This window comes from Monodelphis domestica, chromosome 4 (assembly GCF_027887165.1).
Source record: "Monodelphis domestica isolate mMonDom1 chromosome 4, mMonDom1.pri, whole genome shotgun sequence".
Lineage (NCBI taxonomy): Eukaryota > Metazoa > Chordata > Mammalia > Didelphimorphia > Didelphidae > Monodelphis > Monodelphis domestica.
Window position 1 is genome coordinate 391,291,970 of NC_077230.1, and position 18,264 is coordinate 391,310,233.

Here is an 18,264-nt window from a genome sequence, read left to right on the forward strand (position 1 = left end):
GGTAACAAAAGTTTTTTATTTCCGTTTTGCAGCTCAAGAAATTTTACTGGGTTCCACCTTTCTCCCAGCCCAAAGAGGCACAGGTTGGATTATGGGGAGATGGGCCACCTTCTCCTCAGGGCAATGGTACCAAGGGTTCAGCTGTTCTCTGGGACGCCACTCTCTAGCTTCCCCTTCCTCCCCCCAATCCAAATACTGGATATCTTTATCAACTCATCCCAAAGGATCCCTGGCCATAGTGTCTTCAAGTCTACCAAGCTAATTGAATTGACCAAATGCTTATAAGAAGTTCTTACTTTCTCAACAATCCAGACCCAAGGGACAACATCCATCCATCAGAGCAACATTTTCTGCTTCTGAAATTTCCTGCCAGTTTGCCAATAGAATGAGATGCTTAAAAGGCCGTGACTGTTTGGCAGCTACTTAACTTTGTTTCATCACTGGCCCCATGCCACACTTTGAGATTTGGACCCAGCAGCAAGGTGAGACATGGGTTTGTCCTGAGGTATTTGGTATATGGATAGGATTTGTATTCTTCTCCTGCCAATCTTATATCCTTTGCTGATTGACCCTCTATGTCCCTTGTCTTCTTCCAGATGACGCCTGCTCAGAGCAAGACAGAGGGACGGACTGCAAAAGAAAGATGTTGGCTGAAAAAGATAAAGATAGACACAAGGATAAAGGCAGGGAAACAGTGACAAAAAGACAGAGGGGAAAAGGGACAAATATTGCGATAAAAAGGCAGAGATGTAGAAATATAGAAACAAAGAAAGGTCAGAGTCATAGACAAAAGGAGAGAAAGAGAGGAGGGGGAAAGAAGATGAGGAGAGGGAAAAAGAAAAGGAGAGGGAGATTGAGGGGAAAGAGAGGATAAAAAGAGAGAATGAGAAAGAAAGAATGAAGAAGGGAGGAAGGGGGAGGAAAGAAGAGGGAAGGGAGAAAGAGCAAAATAAATAAGAGTGCAGCCCTCAGCTTTTCACTCAACAAACAAATGACCCCCAGATACCCAAAAACCTATTATGAAGGTAATTCAGTTGCTGTTGTCTTTCTCATTACATTGAAGTCAATGTTATTATTGCCTGTCATTTATATTATATGGGAAGTGAATGCTTTTTTCATCCTTACCCGATCTTGAGTTCATTGCTCTCTCCTTATTTTGTACAGTTCACTTTTCCTTTATCTCATTTTCCTTAATGCTCTCAATTCTGTGTTCTAGCTTTATGGTGCTCAGTGTTCTAAATACCTTTGCAATACTTAATTCTATGTTCTAAGGTTTCTCCCAGATCTGATATTCTATGTTCCAACATTCCTTCTCTCTCCAAAATTCTAACTTCAAATGTCTTTTCCAGTTGTGACATTATGTATTCCTTGTTCTATATTCTAAGGTCCTTCTCTATTCAAACTTTCTAGAGAGGCAATGTGGTATAATGGAAGTATTGCTGGACCAAGAGTTAAAAAAGAATTAGATTCAAATTTCTTCTCACACTATCAGATCAAGTAATCTTGGACAAGTCACTTTATTTCTCTGAGACTCATTTTCCCCATCTGTAAAATGGCAATAATAATAACTTCTCTTTCATTGGGTTATTGTGAGGTTCAAATGAAATCATGTAGGCAAAACCTAAATATCAGCTATGGTTTTATTCTAAGCGCCCCCCCTCCGCCCCCCAGCGGTGACATTACATAATCTAAAACTTCCACTGCTAACATTCTATATTCTCAAGTTCCTTCTAGCTCTGACAGTCTATGTTCTAATTTGGCTCGCATCCTCATTGTTTTGGAAATGTCTCTGAGTAAGATTAATATTGGCAATGGACTAAGGACATCATCTTCATGAGCAAAAAACAACATCCACCAGTGCAGAACCCTGAAGGTGCTGTGAAGTGGGCTCAGTGGCAAAAAGGGATGCTTTCAGGAAATCGATCTGGATTTTAGCAAGGCATTGGACCATGTCCCTTAATGCTATCAGTTTATCAGTCAATTAGCATTTATTAAGTACCTATTATGGGCTCACTATACTAAGAGCTGAGGATACAAAGAAAGACAAAAAATCATCCCTGCAGGGTTCAGAAGATAGTCAGATGTGGAGTCAGGAGATCTGGGTTTGAATCTGACCTCTGATACTTCTTAGCTGTGGGACTATGAGGGGCAAGCCACTTAACCCAATTATATAGACCTTACCCCTCTTCTGCCTTGGAAACTCTACTTAGTATTAATTTGGAGACAGAAGGTAAGGGTTTAAAAAACAAACCAATAAACAAAAAACACTCCCAGCTCTCCAGGAGCTCAGACTGTGGAACAACTTGCAAACAACTGTGTCCAAGACAGATACAGGCTAAACCGGAGGTAATTTCAAAGGGAAGACATCATTGCAGAAAGATGTGGGGCTCTTGATAGTACAGTTAAATGGATTCATACATGGTTGATGGACTGGACCCAAAGAATAGTCATTGAGGTTTGTATCTACATTAACGAAGAAGAAAGTCATTAGTGGAGCCCCTCAGAAATCTGACCTTGAACATATGCCATTCAACATTTTAATCAATGATTTGAATGAAAAGCATAAATGGTGTGCTTATTAAATTCATGGAAGAAAAAGTAGTAGTAGTAGTCTCTCAGTAACCGAGGATGACGATTGTCTTTGTGCGTTTTCATCTATGGATAGATGAGTGTGCACAAAGACATTGGTGTGTGAAGAAGATTTAAGTGGAAAAGTCAATGCACAGAGACAGTCCCACTCTCTCGGCATTGGAAGCCTGGGTTCATTGGCACAAAAAGTCGTTACACCTGGAGACTTCCTCAGTTGCATTGGATGGCCGTGTTGTCCTTTGTGCTCCAACACGCCCTAAGCATTCCACAGTGCTTTGCTGCGTCGCCATCTCAGCCGTTGAACCTTCTTATTGGTTTCTTCTGTCTGTTCAGCTGAAGCAGTCTTCACATGCTGGGTGAGCAAAGTCTTGGTTCACCCGATGGCTACCCTCACAAGGTTTAGCCGGCCTGTCGAAGCCATTGCCCAGGGTGTGGCCGCTGCCACATGCTAGCAGCTACTGGGAGCCACAGGTGAGAGCTGGGTGTCAGGTGGGGGTCAGAGGCTGGAGAGCTGTCCTAGGAGGGCACGACAAGCCCTCCATACCAGAGATACTACCCCTCCCTGAGGAAGATAACTGACTTATTGAATAGTGTAATTAAGAACCAAAAGGAGTTCAGTAGGCTAGAACAAGGGTTCTCAATCTGATGTCTACAGACCAGTTATAGATTTCAAGTAGTCTGTGAACTTAGATGGAGAAAAATACATGTTTATTTTTATTACCTTCTAACAGACATTTAGCATTTCTTTCTACTAAATAAAAAAGATTATACTGAGTTCTCTATAATCTTCACTAGATTGGCAATAGGGTCTGTGGAACCAAAAACCTGGGGAAGAACCTTTGGAATAGAATAATAGACCAAATAAGTTAATATGAAATTTAGTTAAGACAAATGTAAAATCTTTCATTTTAATATAAAGAAAAAATAACTATATAAGCCTAGGATGAGGGAGGTATAGGTTGTTGCTAGAACATATATGTGGAAAAAGCACTGAAGACTTTCATAAACTGCAAGCTCAATGTAAGCCAACAGCATACCCAAGGTAGTTTAAAAAGTAAATACAATGTTAGCCTTCATTGCCTTAGATCTACTGTCCTGAAGGCACTTTCTGCCCATATCAGAACACTTCTGAACAAGTCACTGAAATCTGTCCCTCATCTTTAAAATGAGTTTTGGAGAAGGAAATGGTAAACCACTTTGTCCAATACTGAAAAAAATGTTTTCAGAAAGATATTGATAAACCAGAGAATGCCCAGGGCAGGGAAGCCAACGTGGTAAGGGCCTTGAGACTATGCCACACAAAGATTGGTTGAAAGAGCTGAGAATGTTTGGATTGAAGAAGAGAAGACTCAGGGAAGGAAGAATGGGAAGGTCATGATTTCCCCCCCTAAGTCCATGGTAGTTAACCTATGAGACACATACCAGAGGGGGCACCCAGAGCCCTCTCTGTGGGCACATGTATTGTCATCCCAGAACACAGTTCACCAGAGACTAGAAAGTCAGGGGACTAAGCTGCTCTCCTCCCCCTCTCCATGGTGCCTGAGGGCATGTCTCACAACACCCACTCTTCTAAAAGGTTCACCATCACTGCCATAAGTGTTCAAAGGGCTATAATGTGGAAGAATGATTAGATTTGAACTACTTGATTCTAGAAAGCAAAACTAGGAACAATGAAGTTGTGATGGGGAGTTAGGGGGAAGATATTAATTTGGGCTCAATATAAGAGAATAAGAATATTTTCCCCAACAATTAGGAAATGTCCCAAAGTGGAATGGGAGGGTAACTAGATGGCTTACAGGTTACAGTGCTGAGCTTGGAATAGGAAGACTTATCATCATGAGTTCAAATCTAGCCTTAGACACTTATTAGCTGTGACCCTGAACAAGTCATTGAAGCCATTTTGCCTTAGTTCCTCATCTATAAGATGTGTTAGATAAGGAAATAGCAAACTACTCTAGTATATTTGCAAAGAAAATTCCAAATAGGGTCAGATGTGACTGAAAGAACTGAACAGCAACAAACTGGAAATGGGATTCAGGACCAAGGATGAAGATATTAGAGAGATAAGCTACTGAAATACAACTAACTAAAAACAAAGTGGTAGTGAGCTCCTTGTCTGTCACTGGCTGACTTCAAATGAAGACTATTTGTATGGTGTAAAGCAAGTGTAACCCAGATGCCCATGGAGGCCCCTATGATCCTTTCAGGGGGTCCTTGAGGTCCAAACTATTTTCATAATAATACAAATTAGTTTTATGTCTAATATGGTAATTATTAATAGATTTAGCCCATATTAACAAAAGTCTTTTGTGATTCTCATTTTTTATTGAAAAGTGTATTTTTCATTTTTTGAATCATTAATAAAATTATTTTTTTCCAAATAATTTTAAGAGTGTAAAAGGGACCTGAAGTGAAAAGTTTGAAAGCTGCTATTGTAGATGAGATGTTTATTCAGATATGGGTTGGACTAAGTGGCCTCTGAGGTCTCTTCCAGCAATGGCATCTGTGATTCTGTCATTAAGTATTTTTTTTTTTGCCATTTCTCACTCTCCTCCTAACCTACATCACCAAATCCTATTCAGCCTTCAGGGAATGAGGAGTCTGGGTTCCTGGAGTCCTCTGGGCCAGGGCAGCTGATCGAAAATGAAATTGCCCTGGGGAATGACTTTTCCTGGCAGGTTCCCGGCAGGTCTGATCAGGCAATGGTGCTTACTTCTGAATTTGGAAGAAACAACTTTCTCAGATCACCCAGCAGACATTGTCTGCTAAGGGAAAAAACGCCCAGGTTGTCGCTGATTTCCACTTGCCTGGCAGCACACGGGCATCATGCCAGTGTCAGAAATGAGGTCGCTTACCAGCTCGCCCACTGCCAGCAGGAGGCTCAAAAATGCTCATTGTGTACTGAAATGTTATTTTCAAAAATGTTTCCCAGGGAATTGGTATTTTTTTTCTTTCTGTCTCTATGTCTATCTCTGTCTCTGTCTCTGTTTCAGTTTCTTTTTCTTGTCTTTCTCTGTTGATCTCACTTGCTCTGTCTCTTCTCTTGATAAATTTCTATCTCATTTCTTTGTCTCTGCTTCTGTCTTTCTTTCACTGTCTCCTCTATGTATGTATTTTTATTTATTTTCATTCTGAATGTATCTTTCATTGAGTCTGTCTTTATCAACTGTGTATCTATCTATCTCCTATCTCTGTGTCTCAATGTGTCTATCTTCTCTTCACTCTCTCCTCTCTCCCTCACCTTCCCCTTGACTTTACTTCTATGTGTATCTCTCTCTGTCTCTATTTCTCTTTGAATGTCTCTCTCATTTCCTCTATTAGTTTGAAGTATCTTTGAAATCAGAGAATCCGCCTTCCCACTCCCTGTTTAATGACTGGTTCTTTCCCTAAGGAATTCTGAGTTTATATGCTCTTCATGTGGCATATTGACCTCTTCTCATTCCTGTCCAAAGATATATTCATTAAAGAACTTTGTGACATCTGAAAGTAATGCCTATTCCCTTTGTCTTGTTTTGTTTTTAGCTGGGTTGAGAATGAGCCAGATTTATTCAGCAAAGGATATTAGCAGTTGAATGGCCCATTGGATTTAAAAGTCAGGAGTTCAAATCATGCCTCAGACTGTCCTTAGCTGTGTGATTTTGGGCAACTCACTTAGCCTCAGTTTCTTCATCTATAAAATGGAAACAGGCATAACATCTACAGAATTGTTTTGAAGATCAAATAAAATCAAATTTATAAAATCCTTTGCAAACTTTCAAAAGCCAGTTAATGCTAGTTGCCATTATGTTCTAATTCTGAATGACTTGGACTGATGCATTCTGATGAATTAATGGGGAAGATGGAAAGGTAGGCTAGAATTGTTTCCAAATTATGTAAAACACATGGATCTCTCAGCCACTGGACCTCAGTTATTGGTTCCTTAGACAGCTCCCAGTTTGCTTTACTTCTGAAGGTGGTAGTAGAGAATCTTTCAGAGCATCAAAATTTCAGTGACAGGTCTTAGAGCACAGACAGGGGAAATGTGCTGTTTACCTTTGGTGCCATTTTAGGCAAATCATTTCAGTTCTATTTCATGGTTCCCTAGTGATTTTAAGTTCACAGTTCCATCCACTAAATCAGATGAGGAAACTGAGGATCAAAGAAGTTAGACAGAATTCTCTAGTCCTAACTCTATATCCATGTTGGCAAACCTATGACATGCCCATCAGATGGGCTGCTCCCTTCCCCCCTCCACTACACCCAAGTACATTTTTCACATCACCCATGCCTCTGCCCAGCAACCCAATGGGGATTGCTTCCTCCCTTCCCTGTCCGGGGTAAGAGGGAAGCTCACATGCAGCATGAGAGTGCAGTTTGGGCACTCAGTCTCTAAAAGGTTTGCCATCACTGCTCTATATCCTTACTTTAACTCCATTGCTCAGATCCTTCCCTCTCTGACATTTTACATTCTAAGACTCTTCTCAGCTCTGACATTCTGTGTTCTAAGGGCCCTCCCAATTCTGACATTCTATGTTCTAAGGACTCTTCCAGATCAAACATTCTGCATTCTAAGGACCTTACTAGCTTTGATACTTTGTGTTCTAAGGTTTCTTTCATCTCTGACAGTCTGTATTTTATGGAATCTTCTAGCTGGGATCTTCTATGTGGTAGGGTTCCTCCTAGCTTTGATATTCTATTCTAAAGTTCTTTCTAGATGAAAATGTATATATTTAAAGCTCTTTCCAGCTAGTATATTCTAAGTTCTAGATCTTCTTTTGGTTCTGCTATTCTGAATTGTAAGGTTCTTTCTATCTTTGATTTCATGATCCAAGGGCCCTTTTAGCTCTAATGTTCTATATTTTAAAATCATTGCCCACTCTGATCTGTGTTCCAATGCCCCTTTCTGTTATGACATTTTATGTTCTGGGGTTACTCCCACTTCCAACATTCTGTATTCCATGTTCCAATATTCCATATTCTATCCTTCTATTCTCTAAGGTCCATTTTTTCCTCCAGTACTATATAATTCAGTGATTGTAGGTCTATTAAAAAAAACACATCTGAAAAACATACATACAAATTTGAGGCATTCTCCTTGCTCCCAGTCCTTGAGGACCTGAGGAAGGCTGGGGATCATGAATCTATGTGACCCAGCTTGAGTTTGGGGAAAGAGATAGAGAGTGGGGGGTCGTGCAAATCGAGTAACAATTTCCTGAACGCCACTTGCTCCTTGAGTGAACACACATGACCAGGCCTCCCCAGGGGAAACTTTTCCTTGATTGCTTTCCAGAGCAGCTCAGTAGAGTACATGAGCCAGGGAGCGGGAGCAGAGTCGAGAGCCGGAGAAAGCTGTCTGCTGACAATAACAGCATTCGAGTTACCAAATTACCAACTCCCAGCATCCCCCATTAATGAGTGATTCCTTGCAAGGCAGACGTGCTAACAAGATTCTTCTGAACTCCAGTCCACATTCTCAGCTGCCAGTGGGGTAGGAATGAAAGCTATTGGGGGGAGGGGGGAGAGAAGGGAGGGGAGCCACATGCTTAATTACTGAGCCGGAGAAGTATGTGCGGCTGGAGAAGTACCTCCCCATCCTTTTCGGATCTCTAATGAACCTTTAAACATGCTCAAGAAAAAAAAAGCTGGGAAGGGAAATAAAAAAGCTCTTGTTAAGGTTTTTGGCAGATTTGATTAGTGGTTTTAAAACCCCTAAACAGTCATTTAATTGGTAAATACCTTTGATGGCTAGCAGTGTGCCACAGTATATTGTTGTAAATGTTGGACTGGGCGTCAGAACCTGATGTTAAGCTCTGGCTTTGCTATTTACTCCTAATGCAACCGTGGACAAGTCATTTCCCCTTTCTAGGCTTCAGTTTCCTCAAATTTAACAAGAAAGGGTTGGAACTAAGGCCTCTTCCAACTCTAGGCCTTCTAACCTCAAGGCATGGGGAGGGGAGTGGGGAGGAATGTCTTAAACCCCTAAAAGCAGAGACGTTCTTATCTAAATTACAATTCCCTTAGTGTCTAACACTGTTCAGAGCATATAGTAAATGCTGGAATGGAATTTTTGAATCTGGAAGGTTAGACCATAAGGATTAAGGGCAAGATGAATATGGGAAGAGGAGACATAGAGACTAGTGAAGAGATGTTATAGGAGATATAGCTAATTTGGGTGCAGGTTGGCCATTGTCCCTTTGGTTACTTCTTCTGGATGTGAACTGGTTTTGCCAAAGTGTTACCCACTTCCAAGTCCTGGGAAGTGAGAAACTGGGTGGACTCAGAGCCTGAGCAAATCGGAGGCTGCTGCCTCATTGGCTAGAGCCAAGGGGACTCAGTAAGGCAGACCACCAGGGAAGGCCTTGGGTAGCTTTAGGCCTTTGGAACCAAGAAGTTTGGAGAATATCAGGAGAGAGACAGTGCCATCTAGAGTAGGGACTCCTTAAGACACAACAGGTCCTTTCAGTCTCTTCTACTCAGGCCAGAAACTGAGGGAAAGCAGTGACAAGAGATGTAAAGGATAGAGGACAAACCTGTGATTACATGAATTTGGGGAACTTCCAGAGGGGGCACTCCTCTCTCCCTCTATGAAGGTTAGCACCTTCTCTTCAATTTATAATCTTATAGAGTTGTTTTATGGAGTTTGAGGAAGTTAAGTGACTTGCCCAGGGTCACATAGCCAATAACTGTCAGAGGGCAAGATATGAATTGTGATCTTCCTGAGATCACGGTCAGCTCTTCATCCATACTAGCATTTCTCTCCACAAGAGAGAATATTTTCAAATTTTGCCAACTCAAATTCAGGAAAGACTTGTATGACATTCCTGGCAATGAAAGATTAGAGATACTTCAAATGACAGCCTACAAACTCAGTTTGTATTAGCATATTTCAGCTCTTAGTTAGTAAAACATAGAACTAAAGTGACAGTGTGGGCAGATCATCAGATCTGGAGTCAGGAAGACCTGGATTCAGATCCTGACCCAGACATTTGCTACCTCTGTGATCCTGGTCATGACAATTTTCTGTACTCATTTTTCCATCTATAAAATAGGAATAATAATAGACCCTATTGCATATGATGGTTATAAGGACCCCATGAGATAGATATGAAAAATACTTTGCAAACTTTAAGGTGCTTTATATGTATGAGTTATCCCTACAAACTATTCCATAGTGGAATGGGCTGACATGAAAACTGATAGATTTCTCCTTGATACAGATCTTTAGGCAGAAGCTGGATAACCTTCTGAGCATGGAATTAATGGAATTTCCACTGGGTTGGAGTTGGAGACACTGCCGTCCAGTTCTGAGCTTCCTGAAGCTCAAGAAAAGGACATATAGTTGCAGTTTGGTGGTCTCCTAAACATAACATAAAACTTGAACTTAAATCCTGATTCTACCACTTAATGACTAAATGACTTTCAATGAGCAACTTCAACTCAATTCAACACACACTTGAGACATCTACAGCTCAGCTGTAGCTCCATCTTGGAGCCTGAAATGTACTCCCTACAGCACTCTCCAGTATGTACAACCCCCAAAGTGAAATAGTCCATGGCCTTGAGGCATTTGCATCCTACCAAAACATAGGTCCAAGAAAGTAAGTATCAGTACATTAAAAGGTCATTTCAATGGAGATTGTTAATGATTGAGGACATCAAGAAAGGTTTCAAGCAGTAGACATCATATGAACTGGGGTTTGAAGGAATCAATGGATTCTATATGAGGAAAGACTTCCCAGATATTTGGGTTCACTTGTGGAGTGGATGGAAGCCAGAGACAGAATGTGGAATATGGGAAATAGCTAGAAAGTAGGCTAGTTGGACTGCAATTGGAGACTGTGGGCAGGAGATAGATAACAGGAAATAGTGCTGGAAAAGTAGGTAGAAGCAAGCTAGAGGACTTTAAATAAATTCCAGACTAAGGATAGTGAATTTAATTTGGGGGACAACAGGGAGCTATCAAGTGGGAGATGTAACATGGTTAGATATAGATTTTAGAAATGTCAATTTGAAAGTTCTATGGAGGATGAGTTAGAAAGGAGAGAGAATGGAAGCAAGAATATCAACTAAGGGGAAATGAATGAATTAATAAAAAGCATTTAGAGTCTATTATTTTTATTTAGAGTCTTATACATTCTATGGAGCACTTATAGTATGTGCCAAACATGGTACTAAATTTCAAGGATACAAGTATAAAAGCTAAGACTGTCCCTACCCACCAAGAGCTTATATTCTAATGGAGAAGACTATATGTTCAAATCTGTCCTTAGAGACCTTGGGCAAGTCACTTAACCCCATTTGCCTCAGTTTACTTATCTGTCAAATGAGCTAGAGAAAGAAATGACAAACCACCTCCATAACTGCCAAGAAAACCTAAAATGGCATCACAGAGATTCGAATATGACTGAAAACTATACAACAACAAAATAGACAACATATATGGGGAAGAGTCATAGATGACTTCAAAGTTGACCTTAGTGATTAGATAGCCTTATTTCAATAAAAATAGGAAAGTTTGAAGGCAAGGAAGATTTTGGGGAAAATATAATGAAATAATCTTTGGGATATGTTGAGTTTGGAATAACAATCCAGGGAGAAGTGATTAATTTCAGCAAGAAATTAATGACATGAAACTGCAACTGAGATAGAACTGGCTATATAACTGGGAGTCATCAGCATTAGGATGATAATTGAACCCCTGGGAGCTTATGAGATCTCCAAGGTAGAGAGTACAGAAAAAGAAGGGAAGAGAGCCTTGGACAAACAACAATATTTAGTGGACAAGAAAAAAAATTTATAATCCAGCAAAGGGATATTCCAATAGGTAAGGAAAACCATAGAAATGGCCATAGAAAGTACAAAAGGATGAAAAATTAAAACAAAAAATCTGTAGTGTTAAAAACTGCAGAGACCAAGTAGAACAAAGCCTTAGGAAAGATCATTGGATTGACCAGTTAAGAGATCATTGGTAACCTTGGAGAGAATAGGCACAGTTGAGTGGTGGGATTCAAAGCCAGAGTGGAAGGATTTTATGGTTGGTTGTTGTCCTTTGTACTCAGAGGGAACCAAAATAACATCACTATGTCCAGTTCAGTGTAATGTGTGTCCAACTGTGGTTGATCAGATCAATATGAGCTTGGAAGTCTCTACCACAGGTCAGGCACAAATAATTCATATTGGGATGAGTATGTCTCTAACTTTGAAGTAATCTATGTGTGTATGTGGAAGGGAGGAGGTTGGCAATTAGTGTAAATAACCCCCTTGACTGTAAAAGATAGGCAAGATATAGGAAGATTGCTTGAGAGAATGGTAGGGCCAAGTAATAAGTTTTGGGTTTGGGTTTTTTTAAGGTTGGAGGCATCTTGGAATGTTTAAAGATAACAAGGAAGGCCTCAGATGATAATTATTGAAGATGAGAAAAAAGATGAAGGATGGAGAAAGTAAACTACTGGAGGAGATGGGTTCAAGGACCCAACTAAGGAGACTTGATAAAGAGAAGATACTTCCTATCTCTATGCCTCAGTTTCTTCATCTGTGAAATGAAGGCTCACATAAGATGATCTCAAAGAGATAGTATGATACATTGAAAAGAGCGTGGGATTTGGCAGACAGGTATGTAGCTTTAAAAACAATTCTGGTACATAGTACTTGTGTGAATTTCAACAAGTCACTACTCTGGTCTGAAGTTTCCTTCTCTGGAAAATGAGAAGGTTGAACTAGGTGGACTGTGAGGTCCCTTTCAGTTCTGAATCTATGATCCTTTGGTCCTTCTGTATTTCAATTTCTGTGATCCCATCTCTTTATCGGAAATGTCTAAAGACAAGCGGATGGACTTGATGACCCCTGCAATAACTTCTCCATCCTTCTTTTGAGGCAAAATCTATTCTGTTTGGGAACAGGAGCCAGCATGATGTAGGGTAAAGAAGTTGGGGAGGATGATACCCTTGGGACTGAGTGCTGCCTTGTCCTGGGCACATGTTCATTATTATTATATTAGAAAGCCTTCAAAGGTTTATTAAAATCTTAGGCAAGGACATCTAAGCCCTGGTGCCTTATGGTTCTCTTGTGGAAGTGCCTCCTGACATGGCACTTGAGCTGAATAATAATACTAATTTGCCACTAATGAGCCTGACTCTATTGCTTGTGGGTCAGGCAGCCAATGAGTATAAACCTCGCAGATGGAAGCCTCGCGCTAGCTCCCAGCAAGATCCTCTCCCCTCCCCCTTCCCAACACAGCCAGCTCCCTCAGAACCCCCCCACAGCAGCACAGCCCATGAGCTCAGTGCCAGATCCATTTGAGTGTGCTAAGAGGCATGACTGGGGCATGACTTCAATCAGCCCAGACTTGACTGTTTCTTAATGTTTCTCCCTGCTCTCTAAGCCAGAGAGGTATTGTTTGGGGGGAGCCCTGTCCCAAAAATGCTAGCTCCTTATAGTCCATTGGGAATAATGTATTCCTGTGATGAGGCAGAGCAGGAGCTCGGTTGTTCAAGGATTCTGTTCTCCATCTCCAATGTACTTGGGTAGCTGAAAAAATATGCAAGAAGCCTGGAGTCCAATCCTGTTCTGCTTTGCTAACTCGTGTGAACTTGGAAAAGTCCTTTTCCCTTTCAAAGCCTTCATATCCTTATCTATATAAGGATATTAAAATTCTTATCTATATAATAAAATGTTTTGAGTTTCCCTTATAAGTAAACCTAGACAATTATAGTACCTAATTACCCTTGAGGAATTCAAGTCCCCAGGCCTAGATAAACCATGACATTATGTTGTATTTATGGAGTTAATATTTTAAAATTGCTTTATTTCATATTATTCAATTCAGCTCTTCATCAGGACTTACCAAATATCTTTTTGGATTTCAACTCTATCATTTGGCCTGTCTGGTACCTTTCAAGTCCTCTGTATTCATTTGAAAGTTTGACCAATATGTCTTCATCCAAGTCCATTAAAAATGTTAACAGCAAAAGACCAAGCATAGCTCCCTGAGGGACTCCTTTGGAGACCTCCTTGCATCTGCCACACCCCTACAAACTTTCTGTTGAGTTGGTGATTTTTGTCCTCTGATTTATTGTTTGTTTTGGTGTTTGTAGCACCATTGTGGTCGCCAATAACGACCAGCCCCTCCTGGGGACAAAAGACCCTTCTGGAGGCCAATCTGATTATTCTTTGCAATGTTATCATAAATCTCTCTGTTATTATCCACAAGACAAGCATGGAAGACCTGCTTAAATACTTTGCCAAAAAATAGAGAAATTATATTTATAGTATCTTCTTATCTACCCTGTCTAGTAACCCTGTCCTGAAAGGAAATGAGCTTAGTCTAGCATGACCAATTTTAATGAAGTCATGTTGGCTCTTGGTGATCTTTCTAGGAAGGAATAAACAAGTCTCTATTATATATACCTGTGATGTGCTAAGTACCTAATAAATATTACCTCATTTGATTCTCACAACAATCCTGAGAGGTAGGTGCTAATATTTTTTTAAACCCTTACCTTCCTTCTTCGTATCAATATTGTGCATTAGTTTCAAGGCAGAAGAGCAGTGAGGGCTAAGCAACGGGAGTTGTGACTCACCTGGAATCACGCAGCTAGGAAATGTCTGAGGCCAAATTTAAACCCAAGACTTCCCATTTCTATGTTTGGCTTTCAATCTATTGAACCTTGTACTTGCCCCTGAGGTAGGTGCTATTATAACCCCATTTCCCAATTGAGGAAACTGAGGCAGACAGAAATTAAATGATTTACCCAAGGTCATATAGCTAGTATGTGTGAAGATTGATTTGATCACAGATCTTCCTGCCTCCAGGACCACTGACTGCATCACCTAGATGCCTCTAGGTGCCATTCCTTTAGTAACACATTCTAGAATTTTGCTAAACACTGAAGTTAAGCTCATTGATATAGTTTATATATTCATTTTTTCTTTCTTTGAAAAATCAGGACACATACCAAAACAACAACAACAAACCAACCTAAAGTAAATATCACAAAATTTTAAAGATCAAACATGCCTTGAATGAAAAGTTTTATGAAAGGACATCCCCAAACCACCCTTTCATGGAGGTGGGAGGTCCATAGGTGTCACACATCATACATTGGTTCAGACTCTTTCCATTGTCTTGCTCAGTTTCCAATATGTTGATGTTTTCCCCCTATTTAAAAAATACTCTATTTTATAGGATGACCCTCTGGAAGTGGTGGGAGAGAGATATAAAGTAATTATGAAGATATTAAAAAATAGAAAACACCAATAATAACTTTTTAAAGAAAATTGGGATATTTGGCTTTCTCTAAACCTGAAGTTCTTATTTCATTCTCCACAATCTTTCCAAGATCACTGATAATGCCCTTGAACCCCCATTCACTAGAATTTTCAGTATTTGAATCTAACCTGCTAACTAAAGAAGGGAAATTTTATGGATAGTGCCAACTTTAAGAATGGATTGCCCAGTAGGTAAATATGAGTTCCAGGGTTCTCAAATTTGGGGATCAGATTTCAGAAGAGAAGGTAATTTCATGATGCTTTATGCTACAAGAAAAGAGCAGTCCACATAGTTCCTTTGGGTCCTCCCTACTTGAGTGATTTGTACAATGCAGGTATGATGGGAAAAGACTCTCTCTATTGCTTCCCAGCAGCTCCCAAAGTTTGTTTACATCCTGGGGAAAGTCTAGGTCTTGGTGGGGGTGGATGTAACAGAAGCACATAGCCTAAGTAAACACATACAGATTTCAATGGACAGTGTTTCATAAACTTCTGCTTCCACTGTTGAGGAGGACAGATTTTTATCTCATGGCAGCATGGTTCTAGGAGAGAAAAAGACAAGAATATGTAGGACTATCCTTTTCTTTCTCTAAGATTCTAGAATTCTAGAATAATTGCTTGATCACATGGTTCAATGAGTATATGATTGGGGATGTAGATGCTAAATGATCACCCTGGTGCAAATATTAATAATATGGAAATAGATCTTGATCAATGACACATATAAAACCCAGTGGAATTGCATGTCAGCTATGGGAGGGGTTGGGGAGAGGGGAGGGAAAGAACATGAATCATGGAACCATGGAAAAATATTTGTAATTAATTAATTAATTAAAAATGAATGCATGAATGCAAAAAAATAAAAAGATTCTAGAATTCTAGATTCTAGTTACTATCAACTGTTCCTGGGGAAGGAAACTGTACTTGGTCTGATCCCCCCAATTCTGGAAAGGCCCTTAGAACTCAGAATGGCAGAGCTGGAAGGACTCTTAAAATGGAGAATGTCAGAGCTGGTAGGACCCTTAGAACATAGAATGGCAGAGTCGCAAGGGACCATAGAGATCACATAGTCCAAACCTTCATGTTATAAAGAAAGAAATTATCTTGACTAAGTAGTACTGCCAAGTGTGTAGCTCCAGGTGACTCCTAGTCCAGCCCTTTTCCTATAACACACTCCTCCCTTTGATGAAGAGAGTCATAGTGATATAAAGTCCAGTGCTCTTTGCCGTTATGGCCAGGGCATTCCAAATAAGATGATAACCATAGCTCACATCTCTTTGGCATTTTCAGGCCTCCAAAGCAGGAAGGCAGGGTGAGTTATTTTTTACATTTGATAAAAGAGAAGACTGACACCCAAAGCAAGTGACATTACTAGCCCAGCGTTGTAAATTTAGAGCTGAGATGGACCTTAGAGACCATGAAGTTCAATCATTTTATAGATGGAAAACTGAAGAACTGAGTTTATGGGACCTGTTCAGATTGGCCCATCTGTAAGCAACAGAGGCAGAATTAGAATCCAGGATCTCCCATCTCCCAGACCAACTCTCTCCATTTCATCACAATGTATCTCAGTGATCCAGGTGCCTCTTTCTCAGCTCTCTACCTGCATTTCTGGGAATTCCTTCTTTACCATAAATCCCCAGCCACCTTGCATTGACCTCTGTCTGCCAGGAATAGAAGCTTAGCCTCTTTTCCTCCCCCCAAACATTCACCCTACACTGGTCTTGTCATCTCCTATTATCCACCAGGCCAACACCCTCTTTAGAAAAGACCCTTCTCATTACCCTCCTCCTCTTCCCCCCACCCAATCCCTCATTGCAGCACAGTGGAGTGTGAAGGCTGATTGCCCGTTAACAAAGGAGGCTATAATTACCCAGAGAGAATAACAGGATCAATTGAAACAGCACATGGTTCCATTATAAACAGCCTTGGCACACCCTTGCCCAGGGAGCAAAAATAACCCAACCCGCATCAGAGTGAGCTCAGAACTGGAGACCAAAGTCCATCATGCACAACCATCTTCCATTCCTGAAAAGGTGAGTACAAGGCCATGGATATTGCCCAACATCCCCTCCTCTCAATCCCTCAAGAGGATTACTGTCCCTGGCTGGGTACAGGTTGGTACCCAGAACTCTGGAAAAGGACTCAGGATGCCTGGGTGCCATTGAGACTCTGTCTGATTATGGGGCAGCAGCATCCTTAGGCACAATTTCCTTATCTGTAACATGGCAGCAATGATTCCTAACAGATAAAAATTCAATATCACAGATGAAGCATTTTCTATATACAAATTTTTGCCATGTCCTGGGGATACACACATCATCATCCTCAAGAAGCTTATATTCTAGTGGAGCTGAGCTATGGGGCTACTTTACAGATCAATAAAGTGATTAGAAGGAGGAGAGTGCCCAGAATGAAAAGTGTTCTGGTTTTAGAATCAAGGGCTTGGATTCAAATCTATACTGGGTCCCTCTGAAGTCTTGGATGCATCACTTTAGTTCCCTGGTGCTCATTTTGTTATTGTTCAATCAAGTTTTTTGTTCATGTCCTACTCTTCCCGAAACCATTTGAGGTTTTCTTGTCAAAGATACTGGAGTGGTTTGCAGTTTCCTTTTCTAGCTCATTTTACAGTTGAGGAAACTGAAACTAAAAGGGATAGGTGACTTGCCTAGGGTCACATTTAGTAAATGTCTGAGGCTGGATTTGAACTCAGGAAGATGAGTCTTTCTCACTTCAAGTCTGGCCCTTTATCCATTATACTATCTAGCTGCCCTGGGCTCAGTTTCCTTGCCTATAAGACAAGAGTCAGCCTAGATGAACTCTAAATTCCTATCCAGTTGGTTCTCAATCTCTGATCTCTCATTCTCTGATTGGCTCAAAGCTGGGGGAGAGGAATCAGGGAAGGCTTTAGGAAAGAGGAGGCACTTGAACTGACCCTTACCTTGAAGGAGTACCTTCCAGGTATGGAGAATGGTTTGTACAGATGAAGAAGGGCAGGAGTTTGAGAACAGCTCAAGTTTGGATTGTAGAGAACCTCCTACCTCCAACCAGATCATCTCAGTGAATGAGCTTTAGGAAGTAAAAAGAAGTAGCTGAAGGCAGGTTGCAATTATATTGTTATCAAGAGGGGCTGAGCTCTTCCCCATCATACCTGGACTCAGAGGTGGAAGCAAAGAGACTTGCTCTTGATGGAGACAGATTTGTGTATTGATGATCAGAATAAAATGCAAGTTTCATAGGACCTTAGATCCATAGGCTTTAAGAATTCTGATTAAAGAATTATTGATTCATAGATAATCATGCGATTCTGGAGTCAAAATTTAGCCATTACTTATCAAATCTTGTTCTTCCAGAATCTCAAGATTCTGGGATGTTATATTGTTATATTCTACAACATGTCATATTCTATATATGTTATATTCTACAACA